Source organism: Rhipicephalus microplus, chromosome 6, assembly GCF_043290135.1.
Source record: "Rhipicephalus microplus isolate Deutch F79 chromosome 6, USDA_Rmic, whole genome shotgun sequence".
Lineage (NCBI taxonomy): Eukaryota > Metazoa > Arthropoda > Arachnida > Ixodida > Ixodidae > Rhipicephalus > Rhipicephalus microplus.
The window spans coordinates 138,600,242-138,621,321 of record NC_134705.1 but is presented as its reverse complement, the minus strand read 5'-3'; the positions used below and the strand labels follow the sequence as shown (position 1 = coordinate 138,621,321).

At 46.7% G+C, this 21,080-nt stretch overlaps 1 pseudogene; it reads right to left on the bottom strand.

Annotated features, from left to right (window-relative positions):
• LOC119186801 (uncharacterized) overlaps nt 1-16,689 on the bottom strand; it is an 81,629-nt pseudogene extending 64,940 nt beyond the window's left edge.
• Nucleotides 16,690-21,080: the final 4,391 nt, after the last annotated feature.

Here is a 21,080-nt window from a genome sequence, read left to right as displayed (position 1 = left end):
CCGGCGCGAGATCACAAAGGTGACCGCTTCCTCAGATTATACCGGCGCGGGGTCCGAATGCGGTCCGCCGCTCCGGGTGTGCCCCGTTGCTGGCGCGCAGTGCCGCAGGGCTCTGGCGCCAGCTCGTCAGACCGTGATACAAAGGGTTTCAGGTCTGCGATATGGGCACGGCTGAGTTTTCCCGTCTGGGGATCTTTCAGCAAGTACGCGAGTGGAGTGCAAGCTTTCTCCACTCGGTACGGACCAAGCCACTTAGGAGCGAGCGAGGTTGAGAACCCCTTACTGGCATCGCTAAGGGCGTGGTTGCGCTTCAGGACAAGATCGCCCACCTCAAAAACTAGGTCGCGATGCTTGCGGTCATATTGGGCCTTCTGCTGAGCCCTGGCCGACGCCAAACTTTGCCTTGCTTTGCAGAAAGCTCGACAAAGCCTGTCCCGAAGTGCCGACGCGTAAGCAGAGCAGTCTGCCGGCGCCTCCTCGTCCTCGAGCTGGCATTGAGTGACGCTGGTCACCGGATTTGCCAACTCCCTTCCAAAATTTAAGAAGGCGGGCGAGAAACCAGTTGAGCGACTCTCGGATGTTCGAATAGCGAACGCGAGCTCACTCAAATGGTCTGCCCAGTCCCTTTGACTTTCGGCAAAGGCCGCCAACATCGGTTTGAGCGTACGATTGACGCGCTCCGTCAAATTGGACTGGGGATGGTAGGGTGAAGTGGTGCAGTGATCAATTCCGAGGGAACGGCACGTGACACCAAACACCCGAGCGGTGAAATACGAAGCATTGTCAGTGATGAGCCTTTCCGGGAAGCCGAACCGGCAAAACACTTCCTGCAGCTTCTCAAGCACCGCTCGCGCTGTCACCTTCCGAAGTGGGAAAAGTTCCACCCATTTCGAAAAATGATCAGCGACTACCATCAGGTGAATGAACCCCTGCTTACTTCTGGGAAATGGTCCCATTAGATCGCAGGTGGCCACTTGCCACGGACGCTCACTGACAATCGGTTTCATCAGACCGGGCGGTTTGCCACCCCTTGATTTCACCGTTTGACAGACGCGGCAAGAACGGCAATAGCGAAAAATGTCTCGCTTCATGCCGGGCCAAGTCACAACGCGGCTCAGTTTTGCAAAAACTTTCGAGCCACTCAGGTGACCGGCCATGGGTTCGTCGTGAGAGGATCGCAACAGTGCGGCTCTCAGACTTTTGGGCATAACCACCTTAAACGGGTCTATGGACTCGTCGTCAGTGGCTATATACTTCAGCAGGAGCCCGTCATGGTCCAGCAAATATGAATCCGCCGGGGACTCAGCGACACACGCTGGTTCGAGCCCCCTATTCGCGCCCGCTGCAGGGCAAGCAGCGTCACGGCGCTCCGTCTCGTCGAAACAGTCGTTATCGGCGCCCGCTGCAGGACAAGCAGCGTCACGGCGCTCCATCTCTCTGAGACCGTCGCACATTTCGCGACAAAACGGGTCACTTTGCTGGGCCTTCAGAAGCTCTTCTCTGCTGAAAGCGATGCCCATTCTCCCAAAATGGGGGAGTCTGGTATCGCGCCCACTCAGGACCGCAGCAACAACCGCTTGAGTCGGCGTTACGGGTTCGCTCTTGGCCTCGTGGCCTTCGGAAAGCTCCCCCGCTCGGCCGCTTCGCGGTGCGCCGCTTACCTGGTTAGCAGCCAAGGTTTGTCCGCATGGGGACTCACCCTTCACGCCGAACGGCGGCGAAGCTGCTGTTTCGCCCCCGACGCTTGCAAGTGCTAAGGCACCGCTAGCGGCGGTCGCACCGGGATCAAGGTCCTCGGCCGACAGTGGGGCACGAGATAGCGCGTCAGCTACCACGTTGGTGCTCCCCTTTCGATACTGCACCGAAAAGTCATAGTGCTGTATCAGGAGAGCCCAGCGCGCCAGCCTGCCGGCAGGCTCACGGAGCCGCATCAGCCAGCTGAGCGCACTGTGATCCGTTTGCACTACGAATTTCGTCCCATCAAGATAGACGTCAAACTTCCGCAGTGCAAACACGATGGCGAGGCACTCCTTTTCGGTCACGGAATAATTTTTCTCCGCAGAGACCAAGGAGCGGCTGGCAAAGGCCAACGGCTGCAACACGCCATCGTATTCCTGTAGGAGAACAGCTCCTAAACCCAGATCGCTCGCATCAGTCTGTACAACGAACGGTCTGGTCAGGTCGGGGAGCTTGAGCTGCGCTGTCTCCGCTATGGCGTTAGACAGTCGGCAAAACGCCTCCTGCTGCTCAAGTCCCCATTGCCACTCGGCAGACTTACCCAAGAGTTTGCTCAAGGGCGCCTGCAGTCGGGCACAGGACGGAATGAAGGAACGGTAAAAGTTGACCATTCCTAGAAAGCGGCGAAGGCCACGTACGTCCTTGGGCACGGGAAATTCGAGAATAGCTCGAAGTTTCTCCCGATCCGGCTCTATGGAGCCTTCGCCCAGCGTAAACCCGAGCAACTGAACACGGGTCTGCGCTAATTGGACCTTAGCGGGGTTAAGTGTCATCCCGGCGGTCCGCACCCTCTCGAGTACATCGGCAACATGGGCCAAGTGCTCTTCGAAGGTTCGTGAATAAATCACGATGTCGTCGAGGTAGCACATGCAGTATGACCACTTTGCTTCCCCGAGGACGCGGTCCACGAGTCTTTGAAACGTCGCAGGAGCATTGCAAAGACCAAAGGGCATACGAGTAAACTCGAACAACCCTCTGTGGGACGTGAACGCAGTCTTACACTGGTCACGGTTACCCATCCGGACCTGTAGATAACCTTTAGAGGCGTCAAGCGTGGTAAAGTACCGTGCATCACCCAGGTTACCTACGATGGAGTTTATCGTGGGGAGCGGATAGGCATCCTTACGAGTCACTCCATTCAGACGGCGATAGTCTACGCACAGGCGATGACTGCCATCTTTCTTAGGCACCAGCACAATAGGAGACGCCCAGGAGCTAGACGAGCGGCGAATAATGCCAGCCGCAAGCATGTCATCTAGCAACCCATCGATAATCTGCCTTTTGGCGAGACTGACGGGCCTGGGGTTACACTTCAAAGGAAGCGCGTCACCAGTTTCGATCACATGGCTCACAAAATCGGTGCAGCCAGGTTGATCGGTGAAGAGCTCGTCGTACTGACGTAACAGTGTCGACAGACGAGCCTTCTGTGCTTCATCCAACTGAGTCGCGCAGGCGACCAAAGGATGTAGTGCCTCTTCGTGTCGTGCCGGTCGATCCAAGCAGGGGTTTCGAGCCGACGAGCGCGGAACGCCAGGGTACGACCCCAGAGTTGGCGCACGACACGGTTCGTGCCGCGCCTCTCGTTCCCGAAGGGGACTGTGAGAGGGCAAATGCGGTGAGCGGGGGCTTGGCCCCGAACTCTGCGCAAGGCACGTTTCCGACGCTTCTGCCGCAAAGGCGACGGTAAGCGCCGGCGGGCTGATGAACGGCTTGAGTTGGCAAGTCGCAACACTTTATTGTGGCAACACCAAACGCAGTACAGCCCGTTGCAAATAGGCGCGGCGGGAAAGCAAGTAGGCTTATCCACGCCACGGGCACAAAGTACTACACAGGGGTGCCACGAGCACGTCTCCGCGGTAAAGCTGATCCACGGAGACACCGGAGCAAAGGCCCGGTTGCTCGAGCGAGGGCAAAGGCGCTCGCGTTGGCTTCGAAGGGAGACGGGTCGGCGTAGCGAGGCCACGCACTAGGACACCGTACCGCCCTTCGGCCGTGCGTACGCAGCGGGGCAACAGCGGGTGAGCGTTCGCCTTGGGCGCCAGGCGCCGTCAGCGAAGTCCGACGAGCCCCGACTGACGAGAGTCGACGGACGAAAAGATAGCGTGGCTCACCGTTTGCTGTCCCGGAGAGTATCTGACCGCCCCCGACGCAGCGCGCGAAAACCTCTCTTGGGAGTCCCCGCGCGCGGCGCCACCGTCAACATCCGCTACCGGTGAGGGAGTTAAACGTCACTCCGCCCTTCCCAGCGCAGCTGACGGCAAAGGAGGGCAGACATGTCGGGACATGAGAACGGCAGAAAAGGCGGCAAAGCCCGCGCAAAGGCAGCGGGCTAGCCTCAATTCCCACAGCTTCAACCAAGACAAATCACGATCGACGATAACTCTGAGGAACTTGTGATGAGTTACCGAAGGTATTATGGTCTTATCGATCACTATCAAGCCATGGATTTCTCGTGAATGCAGAATTGTACTTTTCGTCGGTGACAGTTGCAGTGTCCAAATATTAATGAATGCAGTTGTTGTCGATACTGCACATTGTATTTTGTTTTGAACTTTCAAACTTGTTATACTCGTGATCCAAATGCAAATGTCATTTGCGTACACAGACACCAACATTTTGTCTCCTAATTTAAAGAGCTTTTTAACGAGACCAACAAGTATGATATTAAATAATTTTGGGCTCAGGACTCCATCTTGAGGCACGCCACAATAGACGGGATGATTATTTGTGTCACCGTTGGCAGTAGACATGAATATAGTCCGTTCTTGAGGATAGCTTGCTATCCATTGATGCATGCGGCCACCAATGTTATAGTCTTGAAGAGCATTTAATATGGTGTCATGCAGAACATTGTCCAATCCATCTTTGATATCAAAAAATATGGCAGCCGTTAATAGGTGCCACCGTTTCTGATGTTCAGCGGTTGTTACCAAATCAATCACACTGTCGATTCATGGCTTTCCCTTCTGAAAGCCAATCGTGGCGTCTGTATATACTCTTTGGTTCTCTAGTAACTATTCCAAGCAGATCAGAACCATTCGTTCCATAAGTTTTCCTGAAGAGCTTCCTAGCGCCACAGATCCGTAGGATAGCATATCACGGGGAAACTTGCCTGGTTTCAGCAATGCCACGATCTTGCTAGTTTTCCAGTGTGCCGGTACAGTTCCAGATGCCCAAGAAAGGTTGTACAAAAACAGCAGTTCTTCGGTTGAGAACGAGAATTCAAGGTAATGCTGGAAATTGGCAGGTAAGTTTTTAGTGAGCGCACATTACGATCTAATGCAGCGGAACAGATTTAAAGTACACAAGGACACAAATAAGAATCCACACACCATATGCTGACTATGAACAGTAAAAGTTCACGGTGCAAGAGAAAGAAGACACGGGAATATACATGCCCTAGCTATATGCCAATTCATTATATGGCACACAAGGGGCTCTACGTAAGTAAAATAACTAATAATGTAACATAAAACTGTCAACACATTTGATTTTTTCTTTTTCAATGTTATTTATTGGTTGACTCAGGCATACGCTACCACTACCATGAATATGCTGTGCCGCAATCATTCCACGCATTTCTTAATTACTGTGGCTGTACAAAATGAATACTCATCGAACTTTAGCATCCACTTACACTATAAGTAACTTAAACAACGATGAGTACGTGAGCCTTCCGCTAGTGATCTCTTATGTACCAAATATCTGGTTAACAAAGCAGCCCGTCTGTGCTACAGAAGCCGCCGCAGCCTAAAGAAACCTATACGAGCATAGCAATCAGTTAATTCATTGGTGCATATAAATAAGAAATTTAAATAAGGTTCTTGCTACTGCTCCCTACTTCGTTCTTCGTACAGCGGCCGTAAAAACAATATCGATGCCGCATCAAGTTCCTACGCCCAGCTACAAACTGGTTTGGCTCTCCAATTACACCAATCTGTTGCGATGGTCTCATTTTGACGGCGGCTACTTTACTGGCATGGGCAACATCGCCAGGACTGAATTAAAGCGCAACGTTATTTCTACGCGATACTTTGTTATGGGAATAGGGTAGATACTCCATCCAATATGTGTTTATGGAGTGGTATGAACTACTTTCTTCATAACCGTTGAAGTTACAGTAATAAATTGATTATCACTGTGATCAGAATTCAGATTATCACCGCAGGGGCGCCTGCGCAAGTAGGCGTTTGGTGTGTAGCGACACCACGAACCCGAGCTAACGGGGGAGTTTTGACTCCCTCCCACGCCTAGCCGTGCGTGGCTTTGCCGTGTCCGAGGAAAAGGGGATCCTGGGGGTTGAGCCGACGCTGGGTGATTGGACCGTTAAGGCCCCCCGGCAGAGGCAACACACCCCTTTGGCCCCGGCTTCACGTAGACGGCACCCCTGAGCTGACCCACCCAGGGGAATCGGCAGTCGCCTTTTCCTATCTCTCTCTCCCTAAATCTTCGTCTTTATCTCTTACTATTTATCTGTCCTGTCTTCTACTCTCTTCCGTTTACTTCCAAACTTCCTGGCGGCTAGGGTTAACCCTGTGCAAATAGCCTACCTTGGTCTAGGCGCATTGGGTTATAGTGGCGTTGTACGGCTGGCGTCTGCAGGTTTCAGCATTTGTAACCTTGTAGCGTCCCCTCGTTGGGCTCCGTGGTGGGTGGCCGCCAACGCTGCTGAACAACAATAAGGAAGACATGCATGGAGCATTCCCACTACTGTCTGACTGTACCGGCTTAAAGCCGGTACGCACCGATGATCTCACCAGAGAAGGATTGGCCACCCTGGTGCAGTATCTGGCCACCCCCTCCCGTAGGCATTCGTCAATTAACTCACGATCCTCAGTCCCCACCAGCTGCGGAGCAACTGACCACGGCGGCGGTCAGGTCTGCAAAGCAGCAGAGGGTGCTAGGAATCTCTGGATACGGACAGGCCACCATTGGAACTTGAACTTAGCAACGTTTAACGTTAGAACGTTATCTAGTGAGGGAAGTCTAGCTGTATTATTCGAGGAGCTAGAAGGCATTAAATGGGATATAATAGGGCTGAGTGAGGTTAGGAGGACAAATGAGGCCTATACTGTGCTAGAGAATGGGCACGTCATTTGCTATCGGGGCTTGGCAGACAGAAGAGAACTGGGAGTAGGGTTCCTAATTCACAGAAACATAGCTGGCAACATAGAGGATTACTATAGCATTAATGAAAGGGTGGTAGGCATTGTAATTAAACTGAATAAAAGATACAAAATGAAGGTAGTACAGGCTTACGCGCCTACATCCAGCCATGATGACGCTTCAGTTGAAAGCTTCTATGAATACGTGGAATCGGCAATGAGTAAGGTGAAAACACAGTATACTATAGTAATGGGCGACTTTAATGCAAAGGTAGGGAAGAAGCAGGCTGGAGACCAGGCAGTAGGAGATTATGGCATCGGCACTAGAAACGCCAGAGGAGAGCTACTAGTAGAATTCGCAGAACGCAATAATCTGCGTATTTTGAATACCTTCTACCGAAAACGAGAAAACCGCAAGTGGACATGGAGGAGCCCTAATGGCATAAATAAGAACGAAATAGACTTTATAATGACTGCACACCCAGGAGTCGTGCAGGATGTGTAAGTGGTTGGCAAGGTAAGATGCAGTGACCATAGAATTGTACGGGCTCGAATCCGCCTAGACTTGAAGAAGGAACGACAGAAACTGATACGCAAGAAGCAAATCAATGAGCTAGCACTGAGAGGGAAAGTACAGGAATTCAGAGTGTCACTGCAGAACAGGTACTCTGCTCTTAGCGAGGAAACCAACCTTAGCGTAGATACAATGAATGATAATCTGACGAGTATCATCACGGAGTGTGCAGTGGAAGTTGGAGGCAGGGTAGCTAGACAGGACACCGGCAAGCTTTCCCAGGAAACGAAGAACCTAATTAAGAAGCGTCAAATCATGAAAGTGTCAAGTACAACAGACAAAATAGAACTGGCAGAGCTTTCGAAGCTGATTAATAGACGTAAAGTATGCGATGTAAGAAGGTATAACATGGAGAGAATTGAGCACGCTCTGAAAAACGGAGGAAGCGTCAAAGCAGTGAAGAGGAAACTTGGGATAGGCAAAAGGCGGATGTATGCACTAACTCTTTCCTTACCGCGCCTATTCAATTTCGATCAATCTGATCGATGGGTTCAATTTGAAATTCCCGCGCCCCAACGCGCCGTATGGACATGAGGCGCCATCTGAAATGAAGCTTAGGAAGCACACAACCCGTGTCAGTTTCGGTTTTGGTTTCCGGACACCTGCTGATTTTTTACCTTGCTTGGAAGATAAGCGAGCGCCTGGCGATAGCGGCAGCCATGGCGTCGTCGTCGCGCGTCGGGTCTGAAAGGAATCGTCATATTTCTCGTGATTCTAGTGTTGTTACAGTAGATTTTTCGGATGAAAGTGGTAGCAGTGGCTCTGAAGAAGATTCCCTATCATCGGAGTTTAGCACCGACAGCGATGAGGCCCTCAACACACCGGGAACGTCATCGTCAGCTCGACGGTGAGTTTTTTTACGGGATTTATCGCATTGTTGAGCGCCTGCGAGGGGACCAAGCGTGTTGTCACAGTTATTATCTCTATCCGCAGGGTCTCTACGTCCTATGGGCGCGATTCAATGCCTCCCGCTGCACAGCGCGTGCAGTTTTGTCGAAGACGGAAACCGGGAGTCGATCTGGGCATGGCGCGACGGAGCAGCACTAGTCGGTTTCTTCGAGCCCTGGATTTCTTCTTGCTGTTTTTCTCAACGGAACTCGTCACAGCGATGTGCGAGAACACAAATAAATACGCGCACGTTCTCGAGAAACCAACGTACTCGGAACGCGATGGATTGTGGAAAAATGTTTCCCCAGATGAAATGATGAAGTTCATCGGACTCCTCATCTACATGGGGATAGTGCAACTGCCTCGCCTGCACCTCTATTGGAGCACAGCAGAGTTGTTTTCTGGGCTAATCCCACGTGGGGTTATGCCGAGAAAACGTTTTTTCTCCTTCCTCGGTATGCTGAGCGTGACGGATCATGAAGCTACCAATCCCGCTACAGACGGCAAGCTGCACCGAATCGCTTTTTTACTTCGGCACATCAATGATGTATCTGCGCTCCATTTCCAGCCAGACCGTTACATTTCCGTCGACGAAAGAATGGTGAAATCCAAAGGCCGTTCGGGAATACGACAGTATCTTCGCGACAAGATTGTCAAGTGGGGATACAAGCTGTGGGTCCTCGCCGACTCCAATTCCGGCTACACAGTGCAGTTTAGTGTCTACACCGGGAAGCGTGAGACACCGAGCGTAAGTGGACTCGCATTTGATGTCGTGACTAGCCTGTGTGAAATGTATTTTGACCAGGGATACACACTATTCATGGACAATTTTTACACGTCCACGTCTCTTTTTTTATACCTCCTGGAGCGGAAGACTCTTGCTTGTGGAACGACACGGAAGGATCGTCGCACGTTCCCTGCGGAATTGAAGGACTCCACATGGGAGAAAAAGGCCAAGAGGGGAGATGTTCGCTGGCTGCGGCATCAAGGCGTCCTGTATCTTCAATGGAAGGACAGACGCGTGGTGCACATGATGAGCACTGCCCATACTGCGAACAGCCATGTGACTGCAACAAGAAAACTAAAGGTCGCTGGCCAATGGAAGAAGGTCCCAATTAGGAAACCAAGACTAGTTGAAGAATATAATGCAGGCATGCTTGGAGTAGACAGGTCAGACCAGCTCATCGCATCGTACAACGTGTTGATGAAGTGCGTCAGGTGGTGGAAAACTTTGTTCTTCCACTGCATCGACATCGCTGTTGTGAACAGTTTCATTTTTTTTGAGGCCCATAGGAGAGAGCACCCCGAAATTCCAGAACTGCACCGATCGCCTCATTACGACCAGCTTGCCTTCCGAATGGAGCTTGTGAAGCAGCTACTGGAAATTGAAGCCACAGGTTTTGGCAGCGCCCCTCCCCCTCGAGAGTCTGCGCACAAGCCAAAAGTGATGGAATCTAGGCGCAACTGCAAGCTCTGCTATGCGAGCCGCAAGGTTGAGCACAAGACGAGCGTCTTTTGTAAAACGTGTGGCGTTTACTTGTGCTTCATCGCGACCAGAGACTGTTTTGGTGAGTGGCACCGCCACCACAAGGGATAAAACATTTTCGTGTGGTCTCACAGTTATTTAAGTGTACTCTCGTAACCTCTGTGGTCTTTAGAAGCAACTACTACCTAACCAATGTATATTCAGAATTTGTATTGCCATCTTTTCGCTTGTTACACCCACTTTTTTTGAAAAAAAAAAAGTGTGTACTTGAGAATTTTTTTGTTTGTTATTTTTTTATTCTTACTGTGTAATAATAACTTCTTCTAAATTTATTGAAATAAATAGACCATTCATTCCTCTACATTTTCATGGGCTGCAGAGCATCTAAAATATTTTTTATCTGCGGATGAAATTTTTTTTCTTGCACCCTCAGAAAATTGTCCCGTAATCACAAGTGCTAACTTTTTTTTTTGCTGTGCTAACAATTTTTTATGTGTACTGTTGAAACTTTTAGGATAGTTAGCTATGTAAATATGCCACAAAACGTATATCTTGAATTTTTTTTACTGAGATATTTGTGCCCACCATGCTTACTTTTCCACATTTTTTTTTGCGGTAGTTGCGAGAAATTTGTTGTTTGGGATTTTTTTTCTGCTATTGTGTTGCAAACACATGTTTTGTATTTATATCATCAGAAAGTGCATTTGTCTACATTTTGGTGTATTACAATCAACAAAAAAACATTGTTATATAACGATAAATTTTTTTTTTCTGCACCACATGAAAACGGGTCTTTTCCTGGCGGTAAGGAAAGAGCTAAGGGACAAAGAAGGCAAATTAACTACCAATATGGATAGGATAGTTAAAATAGCGGAGGAGTTTTACAGAGATCTGTACAGTAGCCGAGACAACCACGACCTTAATACTATAAGAACTAGCAGTAACCCAGACGACACCCCACCGGTAATGATAGAAGAAGTCAGAAAAGCTTTGGAGAGCATGCACAGAGGCAAAGCTGCTAGTGAGGATCAAGTAACATCAGATCTGCTGAAAGATGGAGGACAGATTGTGTTAGAAAAACTAGCCACTCTATTTACGAGGTGTCTCCTGACGGGAAAAGTACCAGAGTCTTGGAAGAACGCTAACATCATCTTAATACATAAGAAAGGAGATGACAAGGACTTGAAGAATTACAGGCCGATCAGCTTGCTCTCTGTAGTATACAAGCTATTTACAAAGGTAATTGCTAGCAGAGTAAAGAAAACATTAGAATTCAATCAACCAAAGGAACAAGCAGGATTTAGAACAGGCTACTCAACAATTGACCACATTCATACTATCAATCAGGTATCAGGTAATAGAGAAATGCTCAGAGTATAACCAACCACTATACATAGCCTTCATAGATTAGGAGAAGGCGTTTGATTCAGTAGAAATATCAGCCATCATGCAGACACTGCGGAATCAGGGCGTAGATGAAATATATATAAACATTCTGGAAGAAATCTACAGGGGATCAACTGCTACCATAGTGCTTCATAAAAAAAGCAACAGAATACCAATAAAGAAGGGTGTAAGGCAGGGGGACACAATCTCCCCAATGCTATTCACTGCGTGCTTACAGGACGTTTTCAGAAGCCTAGAATGGGAACAGTTAGGGATAAGAGTTAATGGAGAGTACCTCAGTAACCTGCGCTTCGCCGATGACATTGCATTGCTGAGTAACTCAGGGGACGAATTGCAACTCATGATTACGGAGTTAGACAAGGAGAGCAGAAAGGTGGGTCTTAAAATTAATCTGTAGAAAACGAAAGTAATGTACAACAACCTCGGAAAGGAGCAGCGCTTTGCGATAGGTAATAGTGCACTTGAAGTTGTAAAAGACTATGTCTATTTAGGGCAGGTAATAACCGCAGAGCCTAACCACGAGATTGAAGTGAGGCGGAAATGTTGTAGGCCCATGTGCTCAGATTTGGGTGCACGTTAAAGAACCCCAGGTGGTCTAAATTTCCGGAGCCCTCCACTACGGCGTCTCTCATAATGATATAGTGGTTTTGGGACGTTAAACCCCACATATCAATCAATCAACCACGAGATTGAAGTAACTAGAAGAATAAGAATGGGGTGGAGCACATTCGGCAGGCACTCTCAAATTATGACAAGTAGATTGCCACTGTCCCTCAAGAGGAAGGTATATAACAGCTGTATCTTGCCGGTACTTAGCTACGGAGCAGAAACCTGGAGACTCACAAAGAGGGTTCAACTTAAATTGAGGACGACGCAGCGAGCAATGGAAAGAAAAATGGTAGGTGTAACCTTAAGAGACAAGAAGAGAGCAGAGTGGATTAGGGGACAAACGGGAGTTAAGGATATCATAGCTGCAATAAAGAAGAGGAAATGGACATGGGTCGGGCATGTAGCACGTAGACAGGATAACCGCTGGTCATTAAGGGTCACCAACTGGATTCCCAGAGAAGGGAAGCGGGGTAGGGGGAGACAGAAGGTTAGGTGGGCAGATGAGATTAAGAAGTTTGCGGGTATAAATTGGCAACAGCAAGCACAGGACCGGGTTAACTGGCGGAACATGGGAGAGGCCTTTGTCCTGCAGTGGACGTAGACAGGCTGATGATGATGATGATGATGACATCCCTTGAGAATATGTTTGGGATAGTCAGGCAAGCCTCTGGCTGTAACGATCATCCGACATCCACTCAGTTTCTCATAACCATGAACTGCATATCTTTCTACAGTTTAGTGATAACCGTTAGATACGGTAATGCAGATCCATGTGCACTAAGTGCCTTGCTAGACACACAGCAGAGCCGCACAAGTTGCCCTCCCAGCAACAATTTGTGGGAACAGGTAGATGTTCTGATTGCTTCGGGGAATTTACCTGAAGCCGAAGTGGTGTTATCTTCGATGGAGCATGACGAGCACATACAGAGGAGCGACTCTCGCCTAATTTACTATGTGGCGGGAAACGTTGCACGAAAGTGCGTAATGAAAACTAACTGCCAAGACTGCATGGATGCTCTCACCGGGCCATCTGAAGATGAGAATCCTGGGCTTGCTGCGCTGACGCTGCACAAGGATCGAGGTGGACTTCTCTTTCCATGCAGCACACTCTTTTCGTTTGTAAAAACGCTTGAAGACATGTTTACAGAACACTTCAGCAAGAAAAAACTGCATGCTGATAGCATATTAGATGTGCTGAGTCTGGTGAGGGCAAAGTGCACACGCCGAATAGGCTGCAGTGAGCATTCAGCTCGGCTCACCAAGGATGTAATCAGCTTTTACATCTCAACGCGGCTTCATTTCTTTGCAAAGGGCATTTCTTCTGAGAAACTGGATAAGAGGAAGAGCATGACACACCGGAAGATTGCGAAAACTTAATGAGGCAAACCTGCATGGTGCATGTTCACTGGTGCATATCAATGTGTAAATGTCTCGATTTGCCATTATTCAGCCTTTTTTTTTACCCTAATATTTCTTGTGCAAATTCTTTCATCACTTATTTGTAAATAAACATTATTTTATCAATTTACATTATTTTTTATCATTTCTTTTTGATTTGCTACGTCATTAACTTGATGGACACACGAAATATGAAAATTCAGAGGCAATGAATGGAATGGACTCTGGCAGTGAAGGACAGGAGCGGGTGTAAATCAATGAAAGAGGTCTCCGTCTTGCAGGGCCTAACAGGCTGTTGATAATAATGATGCTACGTCTTGTTTACAGCAAGAATCACGCCACACACCAATCATCACCTAAAGTCTCGAAGCAGCGATGCTAGAATGTTAAACGTCGTGCGCGGTTGTCATGGTGGTTAAAGTTTGGGTTTAGGGCGCGCATTCCTGCAGCAGGCACGTAATCAAGAAAAACCCGGCGTGGAGGTTGTCTAAGGCGTTGTACTGCTGAACCCAAGGACGTGTGTTCGATCTTAGCCGCGGTGGCTGTTCTCCTGACGGAGGAGAAAAACGAAACAAGCCGTGTGCCGGCATTTCGGCTGACGTTAAAAATTCTAAAGGGATCTAAATTAACCTGCAGCCCTCCGCTATGGCGCACCTCATAGCGGAAGCGTGGCTTTGGCCCGTTAAACTCCAAAATTTTAATTCTGACATTGCGAAAAAAAAGTGCGTAGTGTTTTTCGCACCTCGGAACCGCAGTCGACATGACCGCTGCATTAGCGAAACCACTTTGAACATTTAAACGGCAGGAAAATAATACGATGTCAGTTGCTTCACGCCCAGCACACTGATAAGATGCCCTAAAAGAAGTGTCGTGCATTGCATGTCGCGAACGTTGCATAATTTCTGGCATTTCAACAATTGCGCTGTGGCTCTCTACTTCGGCGCACAAAGGAGTTTCAGGTGACGCTGCGAACCGCGCCGCCTCTCGGCGTCGACACAAAGTGAGTCACCCACCGCCGCCTGTGAGCACACTGCCCCTATTCTAGTACACTGTAGTGTGTGTGAGGCTTGTGGCTGTTCTGTCGCCATCTTAGCTTTGTGCGGCTCGTTTCACAAGCGCAATTATTTACACATCTGACCTGTGAGACTCATGGAATCGTTGTTCGACACGAGACCGTATCAGGTTCATTTTGCATGTGTTAATCGTGTCATTAAAATTGTAACTGCTTTCATTCTGACATTTTTTTTTTCGGAGAAGTGGCCAAGAACATCATCTTTGCAAAGTTGTGTTCTCCGTCTGAATATTGCTTTCTTTTTCGAGATGTTGCCTCGGCCTACTCTGACTCAGATGCCTGAAAACCTCTTCTGACCACCAATTGTAATTAAGGCTATAATAAATTATTTTCTGTCAAAAAACTGTTTCTTTTATTGTCACAGCCAAGCACCTCTTTGTTGCTTGATGCAGTATACATACACACCTCTAGAGGTATTTTTCTTTTGACGCATGTAAATACGTTGAAAATAAATAAACCATAGGTAGAAATGGAACATAATAATAGAGCCTACAGTACTGAGCTGGCTGCACAAAGGTCGTCCTAAAAGATACTGAAAAAGTCCTGAAGTGTCGTTCTGAGGATGCCCTGAGGTTTTGTGTACGGACAACAGGACTGGATTAGGGCCACTCGTACCTTAAGAGGACATTCTGAGGACATCATAACGTACCCATGGAGGCGTACTGAGGATGTACTGAGGTTGTTATTGCGTTGTCTGGGAGGCATTCTCAAGACAGGTTCGTGCTATGCCTCGCTTAACTAACTTGCTGTGAGCGGAAGAAAAAGAAAGTAGAGGTTTCTGCGCCCGTGGTTCATAACACCAACAGATGTGCTGTGAGCTAAAAAACAGTCTTGAATCCAAAAAGCGTAACTTGTCATTCTCGGGCATTTCATGTGTCAACACAAGAGGCTTTAAACAATCTTCGAACACACCTATCCTTTGAGTCACAATCGAGTGGAACACAGAAGAATTACAATTGAGAAGAACCAAGAAATCATCCACGTAGCTGAATACTTTGACGACATGCGAGCTTTCTAACTTTTTCTGCAGTTTTTTGCCCATTTTTGCCAATAGAAGATCACTGAGTAAAGGTGCTATGCATGAGCCGATTGAAACACCCTTTTTCTGCAGATAAATGCAATCTTTCCATTGAACGAAAGTAGAGGTAAGGTACAGCAAAACCAGGTCAAGAAAACCTCGTGCACTGATGCCTGTTTTTAATTGGAAGTTCAATTCCCCGAAGATTTCTATGTTATCTCTTATAAATTCTAATACATCAGTCCTTCTTGTCTCTGTATCGTCGTTTTGTTCTCGCGCTTTAACTTTAGTCATGCCATACCAACTAGCTCAAGCTGCCACACTTCTAAGTAGCGGAAGTGTCGCGAAGAGGCTGTCAGCCACGCGCTCGCGTGGTCCGCAAACATTTCTGGTTGACTGTACATGAACCAGCCCAGCAATGTGTACTATCGAGATGCTGAGGGTCAGAATCTAATTGCCTTCTCACGGGTTTTTCAAAATAAAGGCGCGATGGGGAAGATGGAAGCCCCCCCCCTCCCCCCCACACACAACACACCTGACGCTGCCCTTGTATGTAACCGAAAATACGAAAAGAACTGAAAATAGCACGTAAACACAGGCGAGTCAACGCTTCCCAGTTAGTAGAACTTTCACTTGGTGTAAAACTTCGTTGCCTTTCAGCGTCTGTTTCGGGAGAGCTTTCGACGCAAACGGATCTGGCACGGAAATAGGGCTCGTGCATAGCTCTCGAACCAACGTACTACGCAAGCAAACTCATCGATTCTGCTGAAGAACTCTCTGCATTGAAATGATTTCCCAGAATACACATGCAAGGTACTTACATGTCCGCCTCTTCAAGCCCCGTGTTCGCACACTGTACGGACACTGCTGACGCTCCGCGCGAAGTTCGGGCTTGTCGAGAATTGTTGCCGCTGTTTGGCAACTTTTGGCGACTGACGTCCTCCGTCGTAAAGACAAGTTTCTGCTTGCCCACGGCGAAGAGTTGGAACATACAAGACGCAAAAAAAAAAAAAAACGACTAAAACTTGCCGTGCTTCGCTGAGAGGTGATCGAAGTGTCGTTCGAAGTTGGATCCCACGGGTGCCATCACGAAACGAACGAAGCACGTGGCGCTCGACCGGCGCGGCAGCGGCGTCGCCAGTCCTAAATGGCGCATTTAGAATCTAGGGACTTTTTTTTTTATCCCCAATGACTTTTTTTTTGTCTGATGTCGGCAGTTGAGCGGAATAAAAAGCGCGCGGAGTTCGTCCATGGCACGGGCGCTTTTTCATCCAGCGGCCGTGGCTGTACAATCCTGCGTAGTAATTCACGACGCGATTATTATGAGAGACGCCGTAGTAGAGGGCTCCAGACATTTTGACTTAACGTGTGCCTACAACGGTGCTCGTTGAATGACCTGAGGTGGCCAGACTGAGCGCCCTGCGGCGCTGCAGCTGGCTGCCGCGTGTTTCTATAAATTGAAAGTCAACAGTTAAATAAAAAGAAAGAAACGGCGTTAGCATGAGTAGCATTTCATCTGGTAACGTGAAACTGAGGCTACAAAGAAGGAGATATGACTTACAGCGATCGAGCGTAAAAAAAAAAAATGAAGAGGCATTAATTAATTAAATTTGCGTGAATCCACTCTCTGACATCCTGAGGAGTGATAATCATGCGAAAACGAGTGGAAACGCGACTGTGTATACATAGGATGACCATAAAAGCATGCAAAGTGAGTTAAATAGTGAAAGCTAGCTGATTTGCTACTACAATGTTTTAGTTCTTATTTTCTGTTGCGTATCTAAGAAAATCACAAGAAAGACACACATGCCATGGTGGACATTTTTGCTTTATGATAGGTTGCGTTTTTAAGATTATAAAAACTCAATTAAACCACGTGCGCATTAAAAAAAAAAGCATGGGCTATAGGTGCCGAATCTATAGCAGCACTGAACAGCCAATAGTACGAACAAACGCAGAATTTTTATTTTCCAAGGGCAACTAAAAATGCTCTTACCTAAGTTTTCATTATTGTATCATTAAGTTTAAAATCTAGCTCTCTTTTGCTGTGCAATGCATAAACTGACAGATTTTTTTAAATTCCTCACTACATGTACTTTTTTAAACTAGCGTCGCATACTTTACCCCTGGATACTTCAGAGTCCAGCAATTACATCTGGCAACTTTTCTATATAAGCAAATTGTGGTTCAACAATCGGATTCATGCTTCATACCTCCCCCTTGATTTGTCAACATAAATAACTAACAGTAGCAATTATTTATTAACTCGGCACTTTAAAACCAAGCAATATTAAAGATTTACATATCAAAAGTAATTCCGATACCATTTTAGAAAAATTGTGTCCTACAGTGTTTTGAAACGAAAAGCAGCTGCATTCCCTTTTGTACTGTTTTTTCTGCTGTTCGGAAGGGCACGTTCACAAAGGGGGGGAGGGGGGGTATTTGCAAGGGGTTTCCCCCAAGTCAACACTGGGGCCATGACCAGAACTCCCCAGCACCCCCTTTAGCCATATTATTTACAATGCTGTGCCTTGCTCTTCGTCCCTTCTCTGTTTGTCAAATTTGCACTGTTAACAATTACATAAGACCGATTCTGTCTAAAGTTTATGTTTTCGTAACTCTAAATTAAGTTACGCACATAATTATTATTATGTGAGTTCAAACTATCACAAATGTAATGTGCAACTGTCGTCACATGACGATGATTCTCTGGAAGCAAGCAGCTGCTGTATCTAATACGCACCATATACCATCTGAGCATTGTTTAGTGTTCTGTTTACAAACATGTTAGTACTTTTCAAGGTGCATGTCAAAACGAAAAATAACTAGCTAGTGTAATGATCAATTGCTCTATATATGCCCACTGTAGAGCAAAAGACTCTCCCGTGGTCCACCTTTCAACTGGTCAAAGAGCCAGCCTTGTGCTTTCTGCTGCCACGTTACACCTGTGAGCTTTTAATTTCATCGGCCCACCTAACTTTATGTCTCCCCCTCGTGCATTTGCCTTCTCTGGAAATCCAGTCAGTAACCCTTGATGACTAGCGGTTAGCCCGCCTATGCGGTACGTTCCTTGTCCATGCACATTTCTTCTTCTTGATCTCAACTATTATATCCTTAACCCCGGTTTGTTTCCTGACCCACTCTGCTTTAGCGAGTACAATTGTTAAGAGAACGTGGTGCCATTCCCAAACACAGAAGGAATATTTGTCAACTGCATAGAAATGTGCGAATATCCGAAAATTTCGAACAACGTATTGAATAAGTATTCGATTCGGTACTCAATTCAAATATTGCAGATCTTTGAAAAAAAAATGTATGTTTTTCAAATAGCATTTTTTGAACAGGCACCGATAAAAAGAATACCTCAAGAGAATGGGACATGTAGAAACAAATGGAGCAACATTTCTTATTTTGTTCATCGATTTGCCAAGATGCATGCAGCCCTGGTTCTACAAGACTATCGTCACTATGTTGATCACAAAATGAAGGCATTCATGCTTCAAACTTCTCTATTACATAGCTGACAGCCATCACTCCTCTATCCTCACTATGAAATTTAATTTTTTGTGTTGACTGTTAAATGTTGTGCATGATATATATATTTCTTTTAAAAGCTGTTGACCAAGTGCCATTTTAATTTTATTCATTGTGCAGTGACTAAATATGCTCTGGTTGCTGCTGTATACAAGCTCGCAACAATTTATATAATGTGGAACTTTTTGCTGGTTAAAAGTCATTGCAATGTGCCTTTGTCAAGGCTAGAGAGTTTTAAATAAAATGTAAAATTCTTGGGCTGTTTCAAAAATCATTACATTACTATTTTAGGACTGCTTTAAATATGGTTGCAATAGTGTTCAAAAACCATTCTGATCGCATTTGATTGACATTCTATTCAGTGTCATCGGTATTTGAATAGTATTCAATTCTAAAATTCAGTACTCATGCACCTTGGCAATTGCACATTGTACAAATGCATAGCACTTATCATTGCTCTCCCGCTGATCCCTTTAAGTTAGGCATGTGCCGAAAAAATTATGGTGAGGTAGTACAGAGGCAGGGGCATAGGCAGAATTTTTTTTTGTGTGTGCAAGAGGGGGGGGGGGGGCACTGCACCACCTTCTGGCTGCACCGCTGTATGAAGAATACCGGCATTCAAACTTAAGGCCTACTATAGTGTTAAAAGTGAAAGTTTAGAACACTGACAAATGAAGCTATACCTACGGCGTTTATATGTTTGTCTGGCCCTTTAAATACACTGGAATGAGTGCAGAAAGTTGATCACAACTGTGGCTGCCATCTCTCTGTACCCACTCTTCACTTTATTATCAGAAGCATTGAATTTACAAAGATCACATTGAATATACACACATATATGCAGAAAGAAGAGTCTGTGGCATGAAGCGACACCGACATTGTACCACATCACATATCGGTGCACATTACACCTGGAGTTTCTCCAAGATGGTCGTGGGAGGTGTAGCTCACTAAACCAGAAATCGGCAGCCATCTGGTGGCCCTTGACGAGGCTCGGAGAGCCGCTACGGGGTGAGGCGCCACCCACCATAACCATAGATAACTTAAAAATATCAATGAACCTTTCTTCTCACTCTACGAATGCCAAAAGCTTTTTTGCAAGCTATCATCTACATAGTTGAAACAGACTGGGCAATGAAACGTTGATGAGGAATTTACTAATTAAGGCATCAATTAAGTACTCTGTCATACAAATAGAATTGTATCCCTGCATTTAATCTGCAAGTATCTTGTATCTCTATTGCATGCTTCTTGTCTTGAAATCTTGTATTGTATCATGATAGATATCCAAAGTACCTTTGCGCTGACCCGACTTGTATGGTGGAGCCATCGGGAACCATGCACAACCGAAATGAATGTGCTCGCACACATGAGCAGCGACATGGTCAACATATGCGCATTTGCACATGTTGTAATAAACCTTGCAGCGCTCAGTGTGCTTGGCCTATACCCAATGTTATGCTGCGACTGAGTGAGTGGAGCAACTTTGAGTGCCAGTTCCTCCCCATGTCTCCAGTACCTAGCCGTTACATACTTGGCAGGAAAATAATTTTTTTGTAATTAATTATGATTGATTGATATGTGGGGTTTAACATCCCTAAACCATCATATGAATATGAGAGACGCTGTAGCGGAGGGCTCCGCAAATTTCGACCACCTGGCGTTCTTTAACGTGCACCCAAATCTGAGCACACAGGCCTACAACATTTCCGCCTCCATCGGGAATGCAGCCGCCGCAGCCGGGATTCGATACCGCGACTTGCAGGTCAGCAGCCGAGTACTTTAGCCACTAGACCACGGTGGCAGGGTTAATTAATTATGAGCTGGTCGTTTAGTAATGTAGCAAATTACTTGAGGCCAGCAATTTTGAGAAAAATACTGGGAAGTTAAAACTTTAAGTTCAGAAATTAAGTAACCTTCAAGATTTCATTGTATGCATGCTACGAATGAAGTGTACACGGCTTAAACTTTTCTGCAAGTAATTTCAAAGTTTCAACCATTTTTGAAAAGTATAAGTATTATCATTTTATATTTAAATAAATTCTAATAAAGTAATTAGTAATGCAAATTAATTATTTTGAGGAGTGATTTAGCTGTCTATGATCAGTTGAAGAATCCTGGCTGATTAGCTACAGCAGTCTTGCTAAGACCAGCTTGCGCAGCATCCCAAGTGCGATTTCTAAGATGACTTCTCATAGACAGACAGGGCAAAGTGTGTCAACATTGCTTATTAAAGTTTCCCATGCTCGTTC